The sequence below is a fragment of the Nanorana parkeri genome, unplaced genomic scaffold (genome assembly GCF_000935625.1).
Source record: "Nanorana parkeri isolate BGI_ZX_2015 unplaced genomic scaffold, ASM93562v1 scaffold314, whole genome shotgun sequence".
Lineage (NCBI taxonomy): Eukaryota > Metazoa > Chordata > Amphibia > Anura > Dicroglossidae > Nanorana > Nanorana parkeri.
In genome coordinates, this window is record NW_017306582.1 from 1,078,606 (window position 1) to 1,088,195 (window position 9,590).

Here is a 9,590-nt window from a genome sequence, read left to right on the forward strand (position 1 = left end):
GGGGCTTCCGACAGGTTGGCCCGCTTAGGAGGGGGGGGGGGGGGGGGGGGGGAGGCTGGACAACCCAACACTGGCCTACTCATGAGGAAACAACAGCAGTTGATGGGGAAATATACAATCTAACCAAGTATTGATTTTCCAGAAACAGGACAAGCGGGGGTAACCGAGCTGCCCAACCTAACAAAGATCTTCTCACATAAGGGAATCTTCAGGCGTAACACTTCAAATAATGGACAAATATCCCGAAGTCCAACACAATGTGTATTACAGAAGCCTGAGTAATATTGCAGAGATTCAATAAAGCAAAAAATATTCCTACATTTATCTGATAATACATTACTTTCACCAGCAATAAAGATGATATATTACACCCTTCACAGAACAAGACCAAAATAGTACTGCTGGCCAAGGGGAGGGCAGATGGATGCCCTCTTGAAGAGCCCCTGTAAAACAGACCAGGAAACCCCTTACCAGTAGAAAAGCCGAGACACCAACCTGCAAAGTCAATGAGACCCTCAAGCAGGCTGAATCATTTGGAGGAAATACAGCTGGGGGCTGTAATGTTACATTGATGCCTCTAAAATAAAAACTGCAAATCATGTATTGCTTCCCAGTCGTAACCTTCCGAGGCAATATTTTGCAAAGGAGAATGTTCACCTGCAAATGTGTGTTTATATTTATAACGTACAGATGGATCATAGGCACACTATATTTGACTTGTATTTGTAGGCTAAACAACCTTTCAAAATGAGATGAATCTCCTAGCACAATTGTATACTACAACACATGAAGAAAAAACAAACAGACAAAAGATAAAATAAAAAAAGGGAAATATATATATTATATATATATTTTTTTAACTTTATTTGTGTTATAAAAACAAAATAAATAAAAAAGGGATATGCACACATTATTGTGCCTGAAGACTTTTGACTGTATTTGTGGTCTAAACAACCCTTTAAATTTGGAACTAATCTCCTAGCACAGTTATGTATTATTGTTACAACATGTGAAAAAAAAAACAAAGAAACATTAATTTCACTTGAAGACTTTGTTTTATCTTTATTTGAAGTTTAAGTAACCCTTCAAGATGGGATGAATCACCCAGTAAGATATATATTATTCTTAGAACACATGGAAAGTGCTAGGCTGAATCTCCTAGCATGATTATATATTATTCTTACAACACAAGAAAAACAAAACAAAAACAAAAAATAATTTAAATCTTTATTTGAAGTCTAAGCAACCCTTCAAAATGGGCTGAATCACCCAGCAATATATATATTATTCTTTGAACACATGAAAAGCAAACAAAAAAAAAAAATAGAAAAGACAAAATATAAAATAAACAGGATGCAGCAGCAAAAAACAAATATTGGAAATTAAAATAGAAGCAAATGATTAAATTCAATGAGTGAAAATACAAAACAAGAGACAATCCAGAGTCATATTAGTATTAATAATGAAACAAAAGCATACATACCCTTTAAATAATATTATAACCTTTTATAAAGAGTAAGTACAGAGTGATCAGATTGGTGAACTGTCTCCCTAGAGGTGTCTGGATGTTAGTCATAGGGGTGTATAATTGCTAAATGATCCTTATAGCATCAATATACATTTGCAGCTAAGGTTTTGCCTTTTTTGGGAAAACTTATTATATTTTGGATATTTTGCATTTTACACACAAAACAGGTTCTATAGAATGAGGTTATTTAAAAAAAAAAAAGGGATTTAAAAAAAAAAAAATGTCTGAATTTGAAATGTAGTTTCTTGCCTATAGAAGATGGGGGCAGCTGACACAGTGCAATGGAGGAGGGGAAGGAAGGCTCTGCAGGTCAAGCCGGGGAGGGGGTTAACGGAGCCTCACCCGGTACAAGCCAAGCCTCTTCCTGCCACGTAGACCTTCTTGTGTCATCATCATACCGGATTCCCAGCCCGGTTTTCTAAGTGTGTAAAATAGAAATGCATGATCTGTGGATGTAAAGGTTGCAAGCAAAGCAAAAAGAATAAAATCCAAAGACAAGAGACAGAGTCCAGCGCAGGAGCAAGAAAGGCTTTCTGTAGTCCTTGGGTGCCATTGGGGTGAGGTCCTCCTGGCAGTGCCAAGGCTTGGCTGGAGGATCTGGTGCCAACAGCTTACCTTGGGCCACTGCATCAGATTTCTAAAGCAGAAACCTTGCAGGGAGATCTTGCTGCAGCCTCAATGGCAGCTCCTGTCCCCTCCCTGCCCCTGCTGCACTGCCTCGGAAACCCCATGGTTGCAGCTTCATGCCACGCTAATAAAAGCTGCCAAGCATTATCCAGAGAGAGAGGTGACGGTCACCCTACCACCCCCCTGGGTGGAGGGGAGGTGGTGACCCTTGCAGACCCTCATTATGTGTCCTCCTGGTCTTTGCTGATGCTCCCTTTCAGAGCCCCCCAACTCCAGAGTCCATCCAGGGGAGGGGGAGCTGCGGCGAAGTGTGAGAAAAACAGGAGGAGGAGGAGGTGCCACACAAGACCTTCCTCCTACCCCCTCCTTTGCATCCATCCTGGCAGAAAAACAGGGGAGGGTGAGGGCTGAGATCCTGCACTTTACAATTCCTGTCTGGGGGCTCATGACAAGATCCATGACTGCCAGCCCCAGGCTTTTCTATAGAGCAGGGCTCAGATTGCAGCATTTTCCCTAATCACTGGGTGCCCCACGAATCTTATATAGCTCGATCATCACAATAAGGCTTTGTTACTAGGCACACAAAGGGTTAACAATGTACGATACAATGTATAATAATGTGTGCAAATGCATATGCAACCAAAGGGACTTTGTAGCTACGTGCTCAAGGGTTAACAATGTATGATACAATGTATAATAATGTGTGCAAATGATTGCACACCCAATGGGGCGTTGGAAATAGGCACATCGGGTTAATAATGTATGATACAATGTAAAATTATAAGTACAAATAAATATACACCCAATGGGACTTTGCAACTAGGTGCTCAAGGGTTAACAATGTATAATAAGGTGTGCAAATGAATATGCAACCAAAGGGACTTTGTAGCTATGTACACAAAGGGTTAACAATGTAGGCTACAATGTAAAATTATAAGTACACATGAATAGACACCCAATGGGACTTTGTAACTTGGTGCTCAAGGTATGATACAATGTCTAATAATGTGTGCAAATGAATGTACAACCAATGGGGCGTTGGAAATAGGCACACAAAGGGTTAACAATGCATGATACCATGTATAATGTGTACAGATGTATATGAACCCATTGGGACTTTGTAACTAGGTGCTCAAGGGTTAAGAATGTACAGTACAATGTATAATAATGTGTGCACATTAATATGCACCCAATAGGACTTTCTAGCTACGTGCACAAAGGGTTAACAATGTACGATACAATATGTAATAATGTGTACAAATAAATGTACACCCAATGGGGCGTTGGAAATAGGCACACACAGGGTTAACAATGTAAGGTACCATGTATAATGTGTACAGATGAATATGCACCCAAAGGGACTTTGTATAGGCACACACAGGGTTAACAATGCATGATACCATATATAATGTGTACAGATGAATATGCATCCAATGTGGACTTTGTAACTAGGCAGACACAGGGGTAACAATATATGATACAATGTAAAATTATAAGTACAAGTGAATAGACACCCAATGGGACTCTGCAGCTAGGTGCTCAAGGGTTAACAATGCAGCATACAATAGGCTATGTGCACAAAGGGTTAACAATGTGGGATACAATTTGTAATAATGTGTACAAATGAATGTACAGCCAATGGGACTTTGTAACAAGGGTAACAATGTTTGTTGGTACAAGGTAAAAATTATATGCACACACAGGGTTAACAATGTATGATACAATGTAAAATCATATGTACAAATGAATACGCACCCAATGGGACTTTGCATCTAGGCACACACAGGGTTAACAATATGATACGATTCAAAATAATGCGTACAAAGGAATATGCGCCCAATGGGACTTTGTAGCTTGGTGCACAAAGGGTTATCAATGTATAATAATGTGTACAGATGAATATGTGCCCAATGGGGCCCACTGTGTCATTCGGCACACACACGGTTAACAATGTGTGATACGATTCACAATAATGAGTAGACTGAAATGTACAACCAATGGGACCTTGTAGCTAGGGGAACAAAGGGTTAACGATGTGCAATAAAGTGTAAAGATGAGTATGCAGCCAATAGGCTTTCATTGGGTTAACAATGTATGATACAAGGTAAAATCATGTGTACAAACGAATACACACCATATGGGACTTTGTACCTAGGGACACAAAGGGTTATAATGTGCAATAATGTGTACATATGAATATGCAGGTAATTGGACTTTGTATCTAGCTTTCATAGGGTTAACAATGTACTATGATGTGCAGACAGGAATATACACCCAATGGGACTTTGCAACTAGGCACACACAGGGTTAACAATGAATATGCAACCAATGGAACTTTGTAGCTAGGCACACAAAGGGTTAACAAAGTGCAATAATGTCTACATATGAATATGCAGCCAATTGGACTTTGTCTCTAGGCACATACAGAGTTAACAGTGTAAAATCATGTGTACAAACGAATACACACCATATGGGACTTTGTATCTAGGCTCACAAAGGGTTAACAATGTATAATACAATGTATCATGATGTGTACAAATGCAGGTACACCCCAGAGTTGAGCAAGGCGTTGAAATAAATCAGAAATCTGAATTGCATGTTTGCTGTGTTCCTTCATCTGTGTTCACCAACATGCAGCAGACATACGCTCGGCTTGTAATGGACACAGACCAGAATGTCCATAGAAGCTCGGTCCACTTCCCACTGATCCTGCCACGTTGGACTCTGATCTGGAGGGAGAACCGATGACATGTTGCAGCAAAAGGAAGATGTATAAATATCAATATTCAAACTCTATAGAAGTGACTCAGTTTGGTCATGTTGAGCCTTCTCCTCTTCCTGCTACATTGTACTTTGCTGTGGAGGGGAGGAAATGACATGTATGTTGCAGCATTGCACACACTTTGCTTTACAATGGACAAGCAATCTAATCATTCAGACACCATAGAAGTGAAGCTGGGGTCAGTCTGATCATTCCTCATCCTGTACATTGTGCTCAGGATGAAATGTTGCAGCATTTGCTCCTATAAACGCCATGTAGAAAGATTCAGCCACTGATCATGTTCAGTGCTCTCCTTGCTCTGTCCTCAGGGTTCCTGCCATGCGGGAGGACGAGGATGACATTTTGCAACACATTAAACCCAAACACATAAAACTCTTTTACTGCTCAGGAGAGATACAGTACATGGGGCGATCCCTGTTATTGTTATATTCATAGTGCCCCAGTTCTGTCTTCTGCAGTAAACAGGAGGAGGGGGGATCCTTCCAGGTATTAAAGTTCTCCAGAGCCCAAGAACTGGTCAGTATAGGGGGTGGGGTGAGGGTGCTGCCATCATATTCGCTGTGCTTTCACTGTGGCTCACACTTTGTATACATTCTGTAAACATTGGAAACTAAAATATTATCAAGTAAGGAAGTTCTACGAAGCTGCTACAGTCCCCTGGATATATAGGGGAGATGTGAGAAGGAGGGGGGGCTGCAGTCATGGTCTGCTCAATAGCAATGGAGTTGGGGCTGTAGATGTGTCCGAGCCAACAATCACCATCAGAGGAAATGAATAAGATTCTATCAGAGACATTCCAGGACCCAGAGCAACATTGATATCCCACCATCATCCTTCCTCACATACAGGGGATGGAAACATCTAGATTACTGCTCCTTCCGCTCATACCTGACTTTATTACAATCAACTAAAATGCACAAATAACCCCAAATGTTCTATTTATCTATCTATATGAATGCATGTACAGTATGTGTGTTATATCTGTAGAAAATAAGTCAAGGCAACTTGACTTATTTTTTTACAGATATACCATGACCTGGCTCAATGAGAACCTTCACAGACTGTATGTATGTTGCATAATCCTATTTATCTATCTTATATATGTACATATCTTATATATGTACAGAATCTATCTATCTATCTATCTATCTATCTATCTATCTATCTATCTATCTATCTATCTATCTATCTATATTATGTATGTATGTATGTATGTGTCTATCATCTATGCTCCTATTGTTCTATGTATGTAGGTATGTATCTACCTATATATCAGCTATATATACTGTATGTTATGTATACATGTATCTATATCTATCTCCCAATTTATGTATGTAGAATCAATAATTGATCTATGTTCCTACTTGTGTATGTATCTATTATCTTTGTTCATAATCTATCTATCTATCACATGTATTTTCATATATATGTATCAATAATCTATTCATGCTCTTATTTGTGTATGTATGTATGTATCTATTATCTATATATTTGCAATCTATCTATCTATCTATCTATCTATCTATCTATCTATCTATCTATCTATCTATCTATCTATCTATCTATCTATCTATATTTGGCTCCTCTTTCCCTCATACCTGAGTATATATAATAATCTAAAATCTACAAACAACCTCATATGATATAAATCTGGTCTATCTGTTATTTATCTGTATATAAATGATATAGAAGAATATATAACATATATAATATCTGATATAGAAGAATATATAACATATATAATATATGATACAGAAGAATATAAAACATATAATATTTCATTACCTATTGATCTCATGAGGCATTGCACACCTATATATTCTATAGATGATATCGCTCCCTATGGGGTGTGGGGGGGTGTTTCTTAAATAGCATATCTGACTGAGGCGTAAGGTAAATTGTAGTAAACATGTAAACTCAGCTTAGTGTTCATGTTATATATACCTCAGTTGGGTGTCTGTGGGGCATTATGAGGTAAACCTGGCATATTAATAGAAATACTGGGGTCTTATATAGCTTATAGAACTGTATGTGTGGTATTTTTTCACATGTTGGGTGTCTCATTTACACACAGTTATACATGGAAGCAGTGCCTCGGCTCTATGAGGGAGTGTAGGAGGTACATGGAGTCACTCTGAAACAGAGAACCTCTCTCCTCTCCGCTTCTCCTCCTACTGTGGGAAAACAGTTCAGAACGCGCGGTGTCACCGCATCGCGTGACAGCTCCGAGGTGATTGACAACCCCCACCGCCCAGTAGGCAGGCGGGTGGCTCTCGGCCAGATGGAGGAGCAGAGGAAGGGGGGGTGCCTGAAAGCATTGGGGATCCCAGCCCGGGACACAAGGGGAGAAGCGGCGTGCGCTGGAGGAAGACCAGCCAGACGGATATAGCAAGCCTGGAAGCCGCCGAGCGCTGGCCCAGCTTCAGCTGGAGGGGCCGCCGGCCTGAGGGGCTCAGGAAACACCGCGGCTTCGACAGAGGCCTACCAGCTTTTGACACTTTGGGGCGTGTTGGAGCGTCTTTCCCACTCTGAAGCGGAGCAAGCTCACCCCTGCCAAGACGGGTAAGCGGAGGGGCTTTTTTTTAGGCTGCATTTATGTTGGTTTTGACACTTTTATGGGGCAACTTTGCAGCTGGCACAGGACCCTCACCCAGGTAGCCTTGCATTGTAGACTGCTACCCTGTGTGGCCCTGGGACTGGTCTGGCCATGGCTGTCATGGACATTTGACTGTTTTTTTTTCTGTGAGGTAATTGTGTCCCACAGCCCTAGAGGTGTTCAGGTTTAAAAATCTGGTTCCTGTCCGTCAGGTTTATTATTCCCCCTCTGTGGACTCGAAGGGGAACTGGATTGCCTTAAATGGGGTGGAGGGGGGAATAAACTGTCCTGACCCCATCCTGGCAGCCAGACAACTGTGTAGTCCATCACACCGAGCCCATTAAAGGTTCTGAAAAGCCAGACCGACGGCTTGGAAGGATCTCTTGATGTCGCCAGCCATGGACCCACCTGAAGTATCGGGAATGATCCTTGTCGGCACATTGTATAGAATACGGCTCTTACTGTAAAGAATCCCGGGCTGTAGGTGTCAATACTGCTTCCCTTAACTGGTCTCTGAGGGGGACAGTCGGTCTCCTATCGAGTCCTCAGTCTACTTTGACACGGAAGCAAATTGTGCAGTTTCTTGGCCATTCGGTGGATGTAAATCGGCTGAGTTTACTTTGCGACGCCTGGGCGCTTGAAAAATCTCGCTCTTACGGTAAAGAATCCTGTTTCCAAATACAATTACCTTATTTCAGCATGCAAGGGGTCACCTCTCCTATTACATATCAATGTGGAAACACCTTGTGCAGTTCCTCGTCTCGCTTAGGCCACACGCTTTGTCGATTTCGGTGGATGCCGGTCAGGTTGTACTTGCGGCTGGGCGCTTGAAAATCACGCTTTTACAGTAACGAATCCCGTATCTAAACGCAATTACCTTTTTAATTTCCGCCTGCAAGGGGTCATCTACCCCATTACAGATCAACGCAGATACAAGTGGCAACATATTGTGCAGTTTCTTGTCTCACTCACGCTTGCCAATACGGTGGATGCCGATTAGCTTTTAATGGTGGCCAGTTGCTTGAAAATCATGCTCTTACGGTAAAGAATCCTTTTTAAACGGGAATACGTCTTCCTTTTCACCGGCGTGGGGCCATTACCGTGGGAACTGTTAATCTCCCCCTATCATTTCATTGGAAGCTTTTGCTCAGGTTCCCGCCTCCTACGCCGGCCTTACACTAGGCGATTCACCGGGCGTTCGCCGGCTTTTGACCCCTGCGGCTCGGATGGAAGAGACGCCATACGAGACGCAGATTTCAGGCTCAGAGTCTCGTCATCGGTCTGCTGAAACCAGGAAATGTTCAGGGGCTGGCAGCCGACTGAATGCCTCCGAATTGCTCAGCGTGTGGTCACCGTCAAGGCAGCTTCCATTTCACTTATATGCTCGTCCAACGTGTCTCCAGCTGCGAAGACTTTACATTACACATGTGTCTCTTCCCCCTCAGCCAACATATTTCACCCCCTTATCAGTCGCCCTTTTCCATCACACTTTTTTTTTTCTATCTGTATAGCGGTACCATGCAGTTCTACCTGGTGGGTGTATACAGGGCTTGCGAAGCAAACACATGACCAAGAAATTCAGCTTTTCCATGAAATTACCTGGCGAGCTGTGCGGAATAGAGGAGATGTATTTCTGATGGGGGAGGGGCGGGGGTTGTTGGGTATAAAAAGTACAAAATCTGTTGAAGCCACCCCGACCCCCCCTCGAACATCCGGGATTGCATACCCTGCCCAGCAGTTGTGATTGTCGGGGCTATGACTTTTTTTGGTGGTGTTTATTGGGTGTAAAAGTACAGAATCTGTGTAAAAAGTACAGCCCCCCAAACCCCCCTCAAAACATATTTTCCGGGATCGAATACCCTGCACAGCAGTTGTAATTGTCTGAGTTATGACTTTTTATTTGGGTGGGGGGTTGCATTTTTCCCCCCTGGATCTGTTCTGTGTGATTTCCCTGTATAACACTGATCCTTGCTTTGCTGGCATAGGGGGTCATGGTGCTGCTAAAAAGTCCATGGCACGGCTGGGGACAAGGGGGGTGTACATAAATAAAGGGGGGA